Source organism: Callithrix jacchus, chromosome 10, assembly GCF_049354715.1.
Source record: "Callithrix jacchus isolate 240 chromosome 10, calJac240_pri, whole genome shotgun sequence".
Classification (NCBI taxonomy): domain Eukaryota; kingdom Metazoa; phylum Chordata; class Mammalia; order Primates; family Cebidae; genus Callithrix; species Callithrix jacchus.
Genome location: NC_133511.1, coordinates 23909169 through 23926986, shown reverse-complemented (window position 1 = coordinate 23926986; position 17818 = coordinate 23909169). Strand labels below are relative to the sequence as shown.

At 36.7% G+C, this 17818-nt stretch overlaps 2 pseudogenes; one reads left to right on the top strand and one right to left on the bottom strand.

The window, feature by feature from the left end:
• Positions 1-7075: 7075 nt before the first annotated feature.
• LOC128929111 (olfactory receptor 8B3-like) lies at positions 7076-8295 on the top strand (annotated as a pseudogene).
• Positions 7996-8195, bottom strand: LOC108593944 (small ribosomal subunit protein uS14 pseudogene; annotated as a pseudogene).
• Positions 8296-17818: the final 9523 nt, after the last annotated feature.

Here is a 17818-nt window from a genome sequence, read left to right as displayed (position 1 = left end):
TCAAAATTGGAGTTGGTCCTCTCAAATCCATCCACTGCTTTATCAACTAAGTTTATGTAATATTCTAAATCGTTTCTTGTCATTTCAACAATATTCACAGCATCTTCATCAGAAGTAGATTTATTTAAAAAGAGCACTTTCTTTGCTTATCTATAAGAAGCAACTCCTCATCTGTTAAAGTTTTATTATTAGATCCTAGCAATTAGTCACCTCTTCAGGCTCCACTTACGTAATTTTAGTTCTCTTGCTGTTTTTAACATATCTGTAGTTACTTCCTTTACTGAAGTCATCCATGGGGGCTGGAATCAACTTCTCCCAAACTCCTGTTAATGTTGATATTTCTACTTCCTTCCACGAATCACAAAGGTTCTTAATGACATCTAGAATGGTAATTTCTTTCTGGAATGTTTTCCTTTGCCTAGATCCATCAGACGAATAACTACTATCTTTGGCAGGCATAACCTTATAAAATGTACTTCTTAAATGATAAGACTTGAAAGTGTAAATTACTCCCCCACCCAGTGGCTTCAGAATGGATGTTTTGCTGGCAGGATTGAAGGTAACATTAACCTTTTTATACATCTCCATCAGAGTTATTGGGTGATTAGGTTCATTGTCAATAAGCAGTTATATTTTGAAACAAATATATATTTTTTCTGCACAGTAGGTCTCAACAGTTGACTTAAAATATTCACTAAACCATGCTGTAAACAAATCTGTCATTTAGGCTTTGTTGTTCCATTTGTAGAGCACAGGCAGAGTAAATGAAGTGTAACTCTTAATGGCCCTAGGATTTTCAGAATGATAAGTGAGTATTGGTTTCAACATAAAGTCACCAGCTGCACTAGCCCCTAATAATAAAGTCATCTGTCCAATGAAGCTTTGAAGCCAGGCATTAACTTCTCCATTACAGCTCTGAAAGTCTTAGATGGAATCTATCTTCTTCTTCTTTTTTTTTCTTTGAGACAGAGTCTTGCTCTGTCACCCAGGTTGAAGTGCAATGATGTGATCTGAGCTCACTGCAACCTCTTTCTCCCGGGTTCAAGTGATTCACATGCCTCAGCTACCCTTGTAGCTGGGACTACAATGGTGCACCAACACACTTAGCTAATTTTTGTATTTTAGTAGAGACAGGGTTTTGTGTTGTTGGCCTGGCTGATCTCAAACTCCCGACCTTAGGTGATCTGCCAACCTCGGCCTCCCAAGGTACCGGGATTATAGACGTGAGCTACCGTATCTGACCTCTTCTTCTAATAGAAAGCTGTTTTATCTACATTAAAAATCTGTTGTTTAGTATAGCTACCTTCATCCATAATCTTAGCTAGATCTTCTGGATAACTTGCTGCAGCTTCTGTGTCTGTACCTGCTACTTCACCTTGCATTTTAGGTTATGAAGATGGGTTCTTTCCTTAAACTTTATGAAGCAACCTCTGTTAGTTTTCAACTTGTCTTCTGCAGCTTCCTCGCCTCTCCCAGCCTTTATAAAATTGAAGACAGTTAGGGCCTTCCTCTTGATAAAGCTTTTGCTTAAAGGAGTGTTGTGGCTTGTTATATCTTCTACCCCAATGACAGAAATTTTCTCCATATCAGCAAAAAGCTATTTAATTTTCTTATCATTCATGTGTTCACTGGAGTAGCAGTTTTAATCTTCTGCAATATTTTTACTTTTGGATTCATCCTGGCTAACAGGTGCAAGAGGCCTACCTTGCGGCCTATCTCTGCTTTTGACATATCTTCTTTACTAAGCTACATTGTTTGTAGCTTTTGATAAGTGAAGGACATGACTTCTCCTTTCACTTAAACACTTAGAGGTCATTGTCAGGCTATTAACTGGCCTAATATCAATGTTGCTGTGTCTTGGGCAATGGGGAGGCCCGAGGATAGGGAGAAAGGTGGAGCACTGCTGGCCAGTGGAGCAGTCAGAACACACCCAACACTTATCAGTTAAGTTTCCATCTTATATGGGTGTGGTTTTGGTGCCCTGAAATAATTACAATAGTAACATCAAAGATTACTGATCCCAGATCACCATAGCCGCTATAGCAGTAATGAAAAACCTGAAATACTGCATAAATTATCAAAATGTGACACAGAGACATAAAGTGAACCTGTGGTGTTGAAAAATAATGTTGATAGAATTGCTGGATGAAGGGTCGCCACAAACCTTCAATTTGTAAAAAATGTAATATCTGGAAAGCAAAATAAAGTGAAGCACAATACAATGAGATATGCTTGTATATAGTTATTCATGGCATAAAGACAATTTGGTCAAAGAGAGGATCACATATACATAATATTACAATGGAATTGGAAAATTTCTATCATCTAGTGACATTGTAGCCATTGAAAGTCACAGCTCAATGCATTACTCACAGGTTTGTAATGATGCTGAGGTAAACAAGCTTACTGTGCTGCCAGTATAATGCTTACAGTTTTAAGTGATTATGTTATTGCTTTATGTATTTACTATTCTGTACTGTTTATCACTATTGTAGAGGGTACTCCTTCCAATTATAAAAGATGAAGTAAACTCTAAAACAGCAAACCACCTTGCCATTTGTGTACCTATGCAACAATACTGCATGATCTGCACATGTACCCCAGAACCTAAAGTACAATTTTAAAAAAAGCCACAAGCAGAGTTTTTTAAAGGAGATGTTCTAGAATAAAACACTGTTAATCATAGGAGATGACAGCTCCATGTTTTGTTACTGCCTCTAAAGTCCTTCCAGTGGGTCAAGATGTAGAGGTGGAAGGCAGTACTATTGATGACCCTGACTCTGGCCTAGGCAAATGTGTGTGTGCTTCTGTCTTAGATTTTAACAAAAAAGTTTAAAAAGTGTAAAGATAATAACGTTTAAAGTAAAAAAGCTGATAGAATAAGGATACAAAAGAAAAAATATTTTTGTTTAGCTGCACAGCTAAATAACACTTAGCTAAGTGTTATTTTAAGAGAGAAGTGAAAAAATTTGATAGGTTTATAAAGTAAAAAATATAGTAAACTAAGGTTAATTTATTATTGAAGAAAGAAAAAAGTTTCTATAAATTTAGTGTGGACCAAGCGAACAGTGCTTATAAAGCCTACAGTAGTGTACCGTAATATCCCAGGTCTTCACCTTCACTCACCCCTCACTTACTCACTCACCCAGAACAATTTCCATTTCTGCAAACTTTATTCATGGTAGCTGCCCTATACAGGTACACCATTCTTAGTTTCTTATATAATATGTTTTCACTTCACTTCTTCTACATTTAGATACATAAATACTTGTCATTGTGTTACAGTTGCCTGCAGTATTTAGTACGGTAACATGATGTCCAGATTTGTACCTTACGAGCTGTAGGCAATACTATATAGCTTAGGTCTGTAGTAGGCTGTTTCATCTAGGTTTGTGTACACTCTGTGATATTTGCATGACAAGATTGCCTAACGATGCATTTCTCAGAATATATCCCATCATTATGTGATGCATGATTGCATATATATTTAATTATGCTTCTTATATAGCATATGTAATATATATGTGCATATATATGTAATTATATATATTATAATCTAATTTTATTATGTATCTAGTAATAATGAAACATTTGAAATATAATATGTAATTTTATATATTATATGTAATTTTAGCAGATGAACACCTTGGGGTTATTCCTGCCTCTTTTTCAGTAAACATTAAGAAGAGAAACAGTAATTTATTATGATGAGAAGGAAAGTTTGTACAGGTTTAAACTTAAATTTTAATTGTAATCTTTGGTTGCCTGCTAGTATTCTTTGTTTGGTTTGGTTATCTTTTTTAAATCTTTTTTTTCCTTTTTTAAAAATTGCTATGGTCTCTAAAATGTAAATATTTCTAACATTTTATTTCTTATATTTGCTAGGAAGACATAGTTTGCACAATACTCAATGTGTCCAAAATACTTGAACCAATCATAATAGTTCTTTCATGGCTTCTCATGAACTCTAAACCTGACTCAATTTCTGCTTCAATTTTAAACAAGGTTAAATCATAATTTTAAAATGTATTTTTATTACATAGTTTTGATTGCCCAGTGGATAATGGAGAACCATTGGAAGTTCTTCAGCTAGACAGAGAGATCTGTGCCTTCACAGTTTACTCCAGTAGCAATGTAGATGGCTGAGTAGAGTAAGTACGTGAGAAAATATTAGAATTATTCTCTAGTCTGTGATACTTTGTTAGGAGCCAGTATAATTCAGTGAACAGTTCAGTTACAAACTAAAATGTGCCAGAAATTGCGTCGAAATTGAGGGAAAAGATTGGGGGTTATTGGGGTTGTAAGGTCTGTTGTTTAGCATGTGAAAGATGTAGAAAATATTCTGAATGGCTTTGGTCAGAGAACAATGTAATTTCAACAAATATTTACTTAGTACACACTGTGTACTATGAACTGTACTTAGCACCTGGAACAAAGAATAAATATTAAAGAAGACAGAAATGAAATTCATCCTTATAGAACTTATAGTATAAAGGGGGAACAAGTGAGCTGTGATCCTGTCACTGAGCTCTTGCCTGGGAGAAGAGCAATGCCTTGACACACACACACACACACACACACACGATGAGTTTTATGATAAAGAATGTACCAGAAGCTGTGAGAACAGAAATAGTGATAGCTGATATTTATTGCCTATTTACCACTGTTCTAACCATTTTAACTTATATTTTTTCATTTAATAATCATAAAAACCCTATGAATGATGCTATTTTTTTTTAACATTCTTATTTTATAAATGTGAACCAAAGGCACAGGGAAGCTAAATAAGTTGCATAAGTTAGTAAGCCTGGGAATGGGATTCCCACACATTTCCTATAACTGCATAGCCCAAACTCTGAACTACTATGATGAGAATGAATTGATGACCCCATTAAGGAAATGTTACATTTAAGGACTCAGCAGGACACTCATGTAGGTGTTTAGATGTAAAAATTTTAAAAGATAATTAAGATATTAATTTTTTTCAGTGATACCCATAAGAGACAACTGAAGTCAGTTACTGCCACCTTTGTGCTATAGTTTGAATGTATGTCTCCCTTATATATATAAAATATCTCAGTATTAGGAGGTGAGATCTTTTGTAGATGATCGTGGAGACAGAGCCCTCTTGAATAGAATTAGCATCCTTATAAAAAGAGGTCCACAGGTAGCCTTTGCCCTTTCTGCCATGTGCGGTTAAAGTAGGAAGGCAGCTGTCTACCTAGAAGCAGGGCCTCACCAGACGCTGAACACTGGGGTCTTGATCTTGGTCTTTAGCCTCCAGAACTGTGAGAAATAAATTTCTGTTTTTCCTAAGATACTCAGTCTATGATATTTTGTCATAGTGGCCTGATCAGACTAAGCCACATAAAAAATTTCTGATAAAGAAATAACAAAGGCTGAGTGTGGCAACTCATGCCTATAATTCCAGCACTTTGGGAGGTCCAGGTGGGGGTATTGCTTGAGGCCAGGAGTTCAAGACCAGCCTGAACAACATAGGGAGCTCACCCCCATCTCTATAAAAAATAAGCAAAATTAGCCAGGCATAGTGGCATGTTCCTGTAGTCCCAATTATTTGAGAGGCTAAGGTGGGAGGATCACTGGAGCCTGGGAGGTCAAGGCTGCAGTGAGCTGTGGTGGTGCCACTGAACTTCAGTCTTGGTGATACAGTGACAACCCTGTCTCAGAAAAAGAAGAAAAAAGAGAGAAAGAAATAAAGACTGCAGGCAGATCCTGTGAAGAATTTTCATTCAGGATGAGGAAAAAAGAAAGAACCAATGAAACAGAATTCCCATCAGATGTGAAGATTATGGGAGATGAGAGTTTATTTGTACTCTGCCTTAGGGGATGTATAGTGCCTCGGGAGAAGAAAAACTTGATAAAATATGGAGTCCTTAAGAAATAAAAGAGAAATCATAGTCCAGGGTATAAAGACAAAGCCCACATCTTGCTTAAACCTAAACCATATTCCCTGTGGAAGTGGTTGAGGAAGCTTCAACAACCCTGCTTATAACAAGGTACATTATGTCATTAAATGGACATTAAATCTTTTATGCCCTACTAAGTGACAGAAAGGATAGCAATAAAAACTTTGTTTTGTCTGCTGCTTGAGAGGAATCAAATTTATAATAAAAACAATAATGTACAATTCAGAAGGACACAATGAAGGTTAAGTCTGGTATGTATCTTAGAATTAAAGAAACTAAAGCCTCAGAGGTTGAAATTGCACTTCCAGGACCACAGTGACAAATAAGGATAAGGAAACTCCTAGATTTTCTAGCCTAAGGAGGGTGTTTCTGAATTTCACGTACATTCACGTCCTCTTTGTTTTGAGATGGAAGTCCAGGGTTCTAAGATACAGTGTTTAGATTCCCATTCAATGCTGTCCTGATACTCAGGTGAACCCAGTAGAAAACTCTGTTCAAGAAGCGAGCAGACAATGTTCAGAGGCACCAGTGAAACCGGTGGTTGCAGTGTCTAAGCAGTAAGTTCCCTCTCCATAGACAGAACTCTCTCCATTCTAGATGTAGGGCTTCGATTTTGTGATGTGGGGCAGTAACATAACCTCTCCTAGACTTTAAGTAAGGTCCCTTACTTTTGGATTAGAAACAATGTCCTTTTTTCCCTCCCACTACCTGCGTTGAATCTACATTAGAGGCCAGCACAAGGTTGCCACAGCCTCTGCCTTTAACTTTACTGGTAATGAGAGGACTCCTCTGAATGAAGAAATTAAGAAATGAGGGATGAATGATTGTGTCCTGGTCCTCCCTTCTCCCTTATCTTTTGTTTTTTCCAGCAGTCATGTTTGCATGTGGTAGCATTGGCCTTCATGCTATTAGGCTAAAGTGGTGGTGTTCTCTGTTGTATTTGGCTTACTACAACTTGAAAAGGGGGAAGTCGGTGTCACTCAGTGTCATGATAGTAGTAAAGGCAGATTACATGTGTCCAAATTAGGCCAGTCTCAGATAATCCCAGCATATACTCTACTTGTACGAGAGGAGAAATTGTGGGGAGAGATGTCTTGCTCTTGAATGGAAGCTTTTGTTCCTGTGTCCACAGGTACCCTTAGAGAAGAATGGCTCCTGAAAATGTCTCTTTCATGACTAAAATCATTTTGGGGGTTAACAGAACAGCCAGATCTCCAACTTACCCTGTCCTTCCTGTTTCTAGTAATGTATATGGTCATCGTGTTGGGAAATTTGGGCTCGGTAACACTCATTGTGCTCAATTCACACTTTCGCACCCCATGTACTTTTTCCTCTTTAACTTGTCCTTCATAGATCTCTGTTATTCTTCTGTTTTTACGCTCAAAATGCTGATGAACCTCATAACAGAGAAGAATATTATCTCCTACATGGGGTGCATATCTCAGCTTTTCTTTTCCTTTTTTTTTTTTTTTGCATTTCTGAATGTTATGTGCATTCCTCAATGGCCTATGATCACTATGTAACCTTCTGTAACCCACTTTTGTATAATGTTTCCATGTCCCCTAAAGTGTGCTCTCACCTTATGCTTGGTTCATACTTTCTGGCTTTTTCTAGTGCCATGGCCCATAGTGGATGCATGCTGAGACTGACCTTCTGCAATGCAAACGCCATCAATCACTATTTGTGTGACGTCCTCCCTCTGCTCAGCTGTCCTGTACCAACACCTACATCAGTGAGCTGGTGGCTCCCATTGCAGCAGCCATCATTTTCATTGTGCCCATTGCCACCATATTTATCTCTTGTGGTTGCAGCCTCTCCATCATCCTCCACATCACCTCCAAGGAGGGCAGGTCCAAAGCCTTGAACACTTGCAGTTCCCACATAATTGCTCTTTATCTGTTCTCTGGATCATGTGCATTTATATATTTCAAACCGTCTTTGGCTGGGTCCATGGAGGAGGGAAAGCTTTCTTCTGTCTTTTTTTTTTTTTTTTAAATGTTCATTTTATGTACAAAGAACTATCATGGTTTTTCATGGTAGATGTCTTGGATAAACCTTTGAAGATCATTTAGTCCAATTTAATGAAACCTATATCCTTTGCCTACTGATGGAAACACTGATGGCACATATTGAGACCATATTTCCGGATCAAACCGTGCTGGTTTGAACAGACTCGACAAGAGCGAGAACCCTGGCTGAATTTTTGAGGGTGGCTCCAGTACAGCTGCTGGTGACCCATCTTGCTCTCAGAAAGGCAACGAGGTAAAAGGCATCTTCTGTCTTTTACACCAATACAGCTCCTTTGATGAACCCCTTAATCTACAGTTTGATGAATAAATGTTCCACTTTCTCTGAGAAAACACCCTAGTAGGAAAAAAATTTGATTAGAAACAGTATCTTTCTGTACATGTAGTTATAAGATAGGGAGCTTCTATTGCTATTTATGATATTTTAGTAGTACTCTTCTTATCCTAATTCTTTCTTACTACAGTGAAGAAAATTGGAGCCTTCTCTCAGTAATTTATTTCCCCTTTCCATAGAGCATGTCTTCCTCCTTTCCTTATTTGTGTAAGTCTTTTCTCCTCACATTTTTTCTTGAATAGTGGTAGCATTAAAGAAGAAATTTATATTTTTATATTGTCATTTTCAACATTACTCTTTCCTCTAGGAAAAGATAAATTGCCTGCAAATGATCAAGCAAATTAACACTTTCTGAATCATTATGTTGTCAGAGAGATGGAAATTATTATCCACCATTTGCCATTGGAGGCGGGAATCAGACAGTCTGTTTCTGTTACCATCTTTCCATCGTCTTCTGGGCAAACATATGTCTCCTTTAAAAGCCAGAGATGGAAAGTTTCTTAAGGACTAGTAAGTATAACCTAGTTTACAGCTTTAAAGAGCATAGGTTAAGCTTTTTTGTCAAATAATTTTCTTATTTCTTTTTACACACAAATCAGCACATAAAAGAAGGACATTTATTAAATGGATGGGAAAGTGAAGCTCTTCATGGTAATGATTTACTTAAAGTCATGCAACTTCTTAATGAAAAAGTCTAGACTAAACACTTTGCCTCCTGATTTCCAGTCCACTAGTCTTCTTAGTATATTTTGTTACTGTTTCACTATTTTTATCTTAGTTAACATGGGATATAAGAAAACGTTTCTAATTTGGAAGTTGACTGTGTGCTTTGTTCCAGAATGATACATGAATTTCTAACAGGATAGGTATCACTTCTTTTATGTCTGTTTAGAAAAACATTTTGATGGTTCTTATTGGTTGGGAATGGGTATTGCTTCTTTTTTTTTCTTGTGTAAATTTAAACTTTTTAAAATTATACTTTAATGTCGGGGTCCGGCACATCTGCCGGGGGACTACCGACCTGCAGGAGTCCCTGAGACCGCCAACGTAGATGTCTCGTTCAACCTGAGGGACAGAGTGCGTGGAAGTGAAAGAAAATAGAAAAGCGGAGTCTGGAGGTCTGGCTTAGGCTATGTCCAAGCAGCAATTTTATTTTTGCAATACGTTTCCTTATCTACTTTTCTGAAGTCAAAGTTTTGTATGCCAGATCAACGTACTTAAGTTACAGTAAGCAAGTTATGCCCAGTAAGTAAGTTAAGTCCAGTAAGAAGGTTACACCCAGTAAGTAGGTTACTTCCAGTAAGTAGGTTATGCCCAATAGGTCAAGGTAAGTAAGTTACAGTCACTTACAGTCACTTACCCTGTAAGCTATGGTAAGTTACAGTTACACCCAGTAAGTTACGGTAAGTAAGTTACCAAGTGTAAATACTTAAGTTAATATTTTACAATGAAGGTAACAAGGGTCCAAAATGAACACAATCAAGCAATAAACCATAAGGAGCCGAAAGTGGTCACAATGCCTTGCAAGTCCTCATATCCATAAAGTAATGTCTGTTAATTATTTTGAATAACATATAGTTCCTCTCTCAGTTCCTGCTTTCCCTCAGCTCGACTCCCCCAACCGGGGATCTGTGTCTGGGCTCAAGCTCACCGTATGGCGAGGCCCATTTCCCAGGGGCCTCACACGGGAGTGATCCCCACAGATTCCCTCACTTTAAGTTCTGGGGTACATGTGCAGAATGTGCAGGTTCGTTACATAGGTATACACACACCATGGTGGTTTGCTGCATCCATCACTCCGTCATCTACATTAGATATTTCTCCTAAAGCTATCCTTCCCCTAGCCTTCCACCCCTCTGCTCTCTTTTCCCTAGTTGCCCATCCCCCAACAGGCCCCGTGTGTGATTCCCCTCCCTGTGTCCACGTGTTCTCATTGTTCAATACCCCTTATGAGTGAGAACATGTGGTGTTTGGTTTTCTGTTCTTGTGTCAGTTTGCTGAGAATGATGGTTTCCAGCTTCATCCATGTCCCTGCAAAGAACATGAACTCATCCTTTTTTATGGTTGCATAGTATTACAGGGTGCATATGTACCACATTTTCTTTATCCAGTCTATCATGTTTCTTTGTTTAGGAAAACAGTTTGATGATTCTTATTGTGGGAAAGAGGACATCTTTTAAGGCAGCATAAATTCAAACAGGGGTGAGAGTTTTTCAGCAAATTAAAAAAATGAGTTTGAAATGTTATCAGGGTCATTTATTTCAGAGATCCAGGCATGGGAGTGAAAAAGACCCAAAGAGACAAACAGCTGATAAATGAGGTCCCTTTGTAGAGAACGGCCTGTAAGATTATAGAAACCACTTTCATTTTCTGTTGTTGTTTAATTATTTTATTTTTAATTTTTGTGAGTAACTTGAATTTGTATTCTATTCTGTGGAGTACTGTATCTTGTACTCTACATTAGGCTTTGATAACAATTATAATATACAAGTGGTATTATTATTTGAGGAATGAAAGTGGAAAAGCTGTGTCCACATTTGTGGGGAATCAGGTAGAGAAGGAATAGCAACTTCTTGATGAAAAAAAGTGAGTAATGTTTGAAATTCTACTTAGGAAGACAGAATTTAGAATGTAAAATGATGGAAAATAAAATCCTTTACTTAGAATTCTCCTCTCCTTGGCAGCTCTAGAGAATCGTGGAGATCACAGGATTTATCTGAATGGGGTAAAAGCTGAAATTGTTTGATATTAATCCCAGAGACCTGGGAGTCCTAGGGCAAACCCAATCACACTTGCTTTTCTTGGCTTTCATATGTTCCTTCCATATGGATTTTAAGCTATGAAAACCTCAAGCTGCAGCTGAGAGAGATAGCATAATTTGAAAACGATTGGATGTACCAAAGTTAACGAATCATGTCAGCCTTTTCTGGAATAGAAGAGTAGATTATTTTTCCTCTGGGACATTAGACAAAAATATGACTACTCAAAAATCATCAATCTGATATGAACAACCATTTTCTAAGATAACCATAATGATGTTTACTATTTTCCGTTTTTCTAATCTCCATTCAATATTTTGGTATTAGAAAATTTAGCTTGTTTGTTGGCTCGTTGTTTGTTTTTGATGTTCAGTATTGCTAAATTTTTGACTTACAGTTTGAAATGTCTACTCATTTCTCATTGCTGACCTTAGTTGTGACATACCTGATTTAACCCTTAACAAATTATATTATTATAAAATAGTTGAAGTTGATTGGAGGTTTCCTTTTATCATTTCTTTTATTTGCTGTCCCTTTTGATAAAATTGTTTTCCTTAGTTAAAAGATAGTGTATTTAAATAAGTAGTATTACCTGTGCTATCTGGTACTCTGTGGACACTTCAGAGGTGTGTCCATACGTTATGTATGTTATCACTATTTGAAGTGGCCAAAGAGGTGGATTAAACTGGGTCACTGATCTTTCATGTGAAAAGCCTCAAAATACAGATGAAATCAGTTTTATTTTCAGAAAAGATAAACTTAAAATATGTTCCAATCTAATACTGAGAAATCCCATAAATCTGGCGCAATTGGTTTTTCTCTCTGGTGTTGGGACGTGTCACCAGATCAAGTGTATAGTTTATCTGTATGGCTTTGGCTTTTTTGTGCAAAAGAAATACTTTTTTTTTTTTTTTTTAATGAGACATAGTCTTCCTCTGTCACCCAGGCTGGAGTGCAGTGGCGGGATCTCTGCCCACTGCTGCAAACTCCACCTCCCAGGTTCAAGCGATTCTCCTGCCTAAGCCTCCTGAGTAGCTGGGATTCTCCTGTCTAAGCCTCCTGAGTAGCTGGTACAGGCATGTGCCACCATGCTTGGGTAATTTTTGTATTTTTAGTAAAGATGAGGTTTCACCCTGTTGTCCAGGCTGGTCTTGAACCACTAACCTTGTGATCTGCCTGCCTTGGTCTCTCAAAGTTCTGACATTACAGGCATGAGCCACCATGCCTTGCCAAGAAATACGTTTAAACATTAAATTGTTACTCATTGTCATGGAGTATTACATTTGAGGGCAGAGCCTTAATCTTCCTCAGTGAAGGAGAGGCTGGTGGAATCATTTGCCCTGTTGACAGACTTTCTACCATAGAGTTGAATTAACTCACTGCAAACATCAATATAGAAACATATCCAGGTGTTATAGTTGCTCTTTGGAGGAGATTTGTGCACAGTTTCCTTTGCACTGTCCCATCTGTCAGTCTCTGCTCTTCAGGGAGAAGCGGGAGGTAAATGAAGGGTGGGATTCTAGATCCAGTCTCATGGATGATGGCTTTGGTGTTCGGAGATGTTTGTGGCTTGTTCTAAATCATGACATGTAGGTGGCAGAGCTGGAATTAGGACTTGGGTATTGGATTCTAAATTGGTCAGGGTTTTATTTTCTTTTTAATTATACAAGTTTTTCTGCTTTTAAAATCAGTTAATTATGAATACTGCTTTAGTAAATAAAAATGTCTTGAAACAACAAATAAAAGCAAACTATTCAAGAAAAAATCTTATGAGTATCTTTCATATTTCACATTTCATAACTCTGTTATTCAGTTTAGAATACGTGAATATATTATTTTCTTCTGGCCAATATGATAAATTAAAAAATAGGAGTGGCCTAGATAAATCATGATTATTATTGGTGCTTACTAAGTTCCAGGGTGAGGGGCACATTTTTACATTTAATATTTTGTTTAATCTAACATTGATAACAATAGACAGACACTGATATAATGATAATTACATCATTATGTAACAGTGTGGCAGTGATTACTGCTATTCACACTTCCTCCAAAACACACATTTCCCAGTCTTGAACTCCTGACCTCAGGTGATCCTCCCAAAGTGCTAGGATTACAGGCGTGAGCCACCGTGCCTGGCCGTCATTTCCCAGTCTTTCTTGAAGTGTGCTCTTCCATGTGACTGAGTTCCAGACATGATGTACACAATTTCAAGGTCAATGTGTGCCCTTTCCACCTTCTCTTTGTCCTTTTCTGAGGTGAATATGGATGACGAAGATGCTCTAGTTAGTTATAAAGTTATAAAGCAAAGCTAGAGAGTGATTGCCACACAATCAGAATGGGGAATGTAAAAATGGATGGAGCTACAATCAAGAAGGGGCACATGGAGGGCTCTGGAGTGCTGGTGATTTTTTATTTGTAGATCTGTATGGTGGTTAAATGCTGCTCCTTTTTATTTGGCCAGGAAACATGAAAGAAAGCTCATCATCACTGGTCGTTAGAGAAATGCAAATCAAAACCACAATGAGATACCATCTTACGCCAGTTAGAATGGTGATCTCTAAAATGTCAGGAAGCAACAGATGCTGGAGAGGATGTGGAGAAATAGGAATGCTTTTACACTGTTGGTGGGAATGTAAATTAGTTCAATCATTGTGGAAGACAATAGGGTGATTGCTCTAGAATCAATAGGAAGATAATAGGGTGATTTAGAACTAGAAATAACATTTGATCCTGCAATTCCATTTCTGAGTATATACCCAAAGGATATAAATTATTCTGCTATGAAGACACATGCACACATATGTTTACTGAAGCACTATTCACAATGACAAGAACTTGGAACCAACACAAATGCCCATTAATGATATAATGGATAAAGAAGATGTGGCACATATACACCATGGAATACTATGTAGCCATATAAAGGATGAGTTTATATTCTTTGCAGGAACACAGATGAAGCTGAAAACCATCATTCTCAGCTGCAAACTAACACAGGAACAGAAAACCAAATACTGCATGTTCTCACTCATAAGTGGGTGTTGAACAATGAGAACACATGGGCACAGGGAAAGGAACATCACACACTGGGGTCTGCTGAGGAGCTGGGAGCTAGGGGAGGGATAGCATTAGTAGAAATACCTAATGTAGATGACAGGGTGATGGGTGCAGCAATCCACCATGGCACATGTATTCCTATGTAACAAACCTGCACGTTCTGCACATGTATCCCAGAACTTAAAGTATAACTAAAAAACTAAAAGAAAGCATTATTAAACATAGCAAAATGTTGTGTTCATATTACCAAGAATATGTACTTCAGATTTTCTGTTGAATAAAATTGAGATCACTTAAAAAGGTGCTCATTTTATAAAAATCAGCTGAAGTGTATATTTTATACACGTTTATATCTATATCATCTATGTATATTTATGCTGTATTTCATAATACAATAACTTTACAAAACCTTAATTAGAACTCTACTTAATGGGAACAATTAATTAATCCATAAACAGAGATGGAGAATAAAGATCCAAGTTATGAGAACAGCTTGTTAATGCAGAATGGCTTATACAGAAGGGGAGCAGCAGAAGTAGTATAAGACATACAGAAGAATCCAGTGCAGACCAGGGCAGAGAGTATTCTAATGTAGTGTGAGATGAGGGATTTTCTCCAGTGTCTACAGGAGGATAAAATTCAATATACAATCCTATTATATACATTTGTAGTATATTATAGATCAATGTGTCTAGCATGAGGGTATCAGAATGAGGACACAATTTCTCTTTCATATTATCTAAGTTCATTTGCCCAATGACAGCAATTTATATTAATAATTGGTCCATTTCATTGTTTTGCAAATTAAATAACTGTAAATTTGTTCATAATATTCCCTTATTTTTTTTAATGTATGTAGGTTTTGTAGCCGCATTCTCTAATGTATCTGATATTGCTAATTTTTATCTTTCCCTTTTTTGCCCAAACTGTCTATTTAGAGGAATTATCACTTTTATTGATGTAAAAAACACAGCTTTTAAATGAACTTACTTATATATTCTTATTTTGTTTCCTACTTTTTTAACCAATATCTTTACTCTTTGTTTTCTGCTTATTTTGAATTTAAAATGATTTTTTTCTTGACATTTTATGAGATAGGAGTTTATGTCTAGCTTGAAACCACTCTTTTCCAGAATAGGCACTTGGGTGCCATAAATTGCCATGTAAGCACTATATTTAACTATGTTACATGTATTTTCATAAATTGTGTTTATGTTTTCATTTTCTGATTTATGTTTTATTTCATGTTTCTTGTATGTAAAGTTTACTATTTTTTTCTGGAAACAGCTTTATTTAGATAAAACTAACATACCATGTGATTCACACATGTGAAGTGTGCAATGCAATGGTTTTTGCTTTACTCACAGAACTATGCAACCATAATCACAGTCAGTTTTAGAGCATTCATGTCACCTCCAGAGGAAACCCCAAACCATGCCACTGTCCTCCTATCTTTCCACTCCTGACCCTAGACAACTACCAGTCTATGTTTTAGGGATGTTTTTGTCTGTGAATTTGCAGCTATGGACATTTTATATAAATAGTGTAATATAACATGTGTTCTTTGCAACTGGTTTTCCTCACTTGGCATAACATTTTCATGGTTCATCCATGTTGTAACTTATAAATGTACTTCATTCCTTTATCACATAATATTCAATTGTTTGAATATGCCACATTTTATTTACCCATTCATCAGTTAATGGACATTTGGATTTTTTTCTAGTTCTTGGCTATTATGAGTAATGGTGCTAATGAACATTCATATACAGGATTTTATGTGGACATAGGTTTTAATTTCTCTCAAGCCACCTGTGTTTTAATTTCTCTTAGGCACATACTTTGGAGAGAAAACACTGGGTTATATGGTAATTCTATCTTTAATGTTTTGTGGTACTGTTAGACTGGTTTTCAAAATGACTGCATTATTTGGTGTTCCCACCAGAGCAACAACTTCCTTTACAACCTCATCTCACCAATGCTTGGTTTTATCTTTTTTTTTAAATTATAGTCATGCAAGTGTAATATTTCATTATGGTTTTAATTCACATTTCCCTCATTACCAGTAATATTGAACATCTTTTTATGAGTTTTTTTTAAATATCTTTTTGAAGAAATGTTTTATCAAATCTTCTCCTTATTTTAAAATCGGGTTGTCTTTTAATATTTTTATGCTGTTAGAATGATCAGTGTATTCAGGATACTAGATCCTGTCAGATATATGATTTGAAACACTTCTGTTCTGTGGATTGTCTCTTAACTCTCTTGATGATGTCTTGTCTATTGTTTTCTTCTGATAGTTTTATAATATTACTTCTTACATTTAGATGCATAATTATACCTGCAGTTAATTTTCATAGTGTAGGGCAGGTGTCCAATTAATTATTTTGAATATGTACATCCAGTTGTTCTAGCACCATTTGTTGAAAAGGCTATGCTCTCTCTCCATTTAATTGTCTAGGCATCCCTGTCAAAAATAAAGTGACCATAAATTACGTGTGTGTGTGCGTGCATGCAAATATGATCTAGTAAGTACAGTGATTTGTGTCTATTCTCTAATTCTTTAGTTTCTTTCGATTGTTACTTTTATGAGTTTCTTATTATACTGGCATTTCTTTTATTTATTTTTTGAGATGGAGTCTTGCAGTATCACCCAGGCGGGTGTGCAGTGGCACTATCTTGACTCACTGAAACCTCTGCCTCCTGAGTTCAAGCAATTCTCCTGCCTCAGCCTCCTGAGTAGCTGAGATTACAGGCATGTGCCACCATGCCTGGCTAATATGGCATGTCTTCTTTAAGGGTTATCATTCCCATTGGTTAACAGATAAAAATAAGGGTAGAAGTGGCGATAGAATGTTTTCAGATGACTATGTTCATTATTTGTTATCATCCAGAATAGGAAGAGAGAAGGTGGGGAGGAAAGAGAAAGAGCTCTTCAGTGCTGCCTTAGCTTCTAAAACTCCTGAGCTCAAATGCTTTTCATAGTGACAGAAGGGGAAGTGAAAGGAGAGTACAAAATAGTTATCAAACTTTTCTTCTACCAGATTGCAATATATAATATTTTCTTCAGTTGTTAAAATTAGACATATGTTCCAAGAATCTTAATTGAGTTTTGAGTCAAAAATCAAAGCTCTACCCTACTTAAGAGTCTTTATTTGGATTATTGTTTAGAACATGTTTTTTCTTTTAATTAGTGCAGATCTTGTCTAAGTCAACAGTTCCCATCAGAGGGTGCTATTTACCTATGTTACCACTGAAACATTAATTTCCAAATGAGAAAATGTTTATGCTGTGATATGGACCTACTTCAGCCACATAACTACATGCCTTAATTCACTGGGAGTGATAGATTAATTTTTTCACACTGTAGTCATTTTGGTACAGAAGAAAATTCTTATTTTCTATGGCAATTGAAATTTGTAGGGCTTTCTCCTGAAGATCTAGTATTCCTTCTGTGTTTTGCCATAGATTATATTCCTAAATATATAGTGAATATTAAGATCTAGGAAAATTTCCCCTCCCACCAGCCCCTGGAAACCCACAAATACATTATCCTCTGCTACCATTAATTTGATTATTTTAGATTCCACGTATAGGTGAGATCATGCAGTGTTTTTCTCTTTGTGTCGTGTTTGTTTCACTTAGCCTAATGTCCTCATCATTTCAAGTAGTAACCCAAGACTTAGATACACTACTTTCTTTCCCATTTTG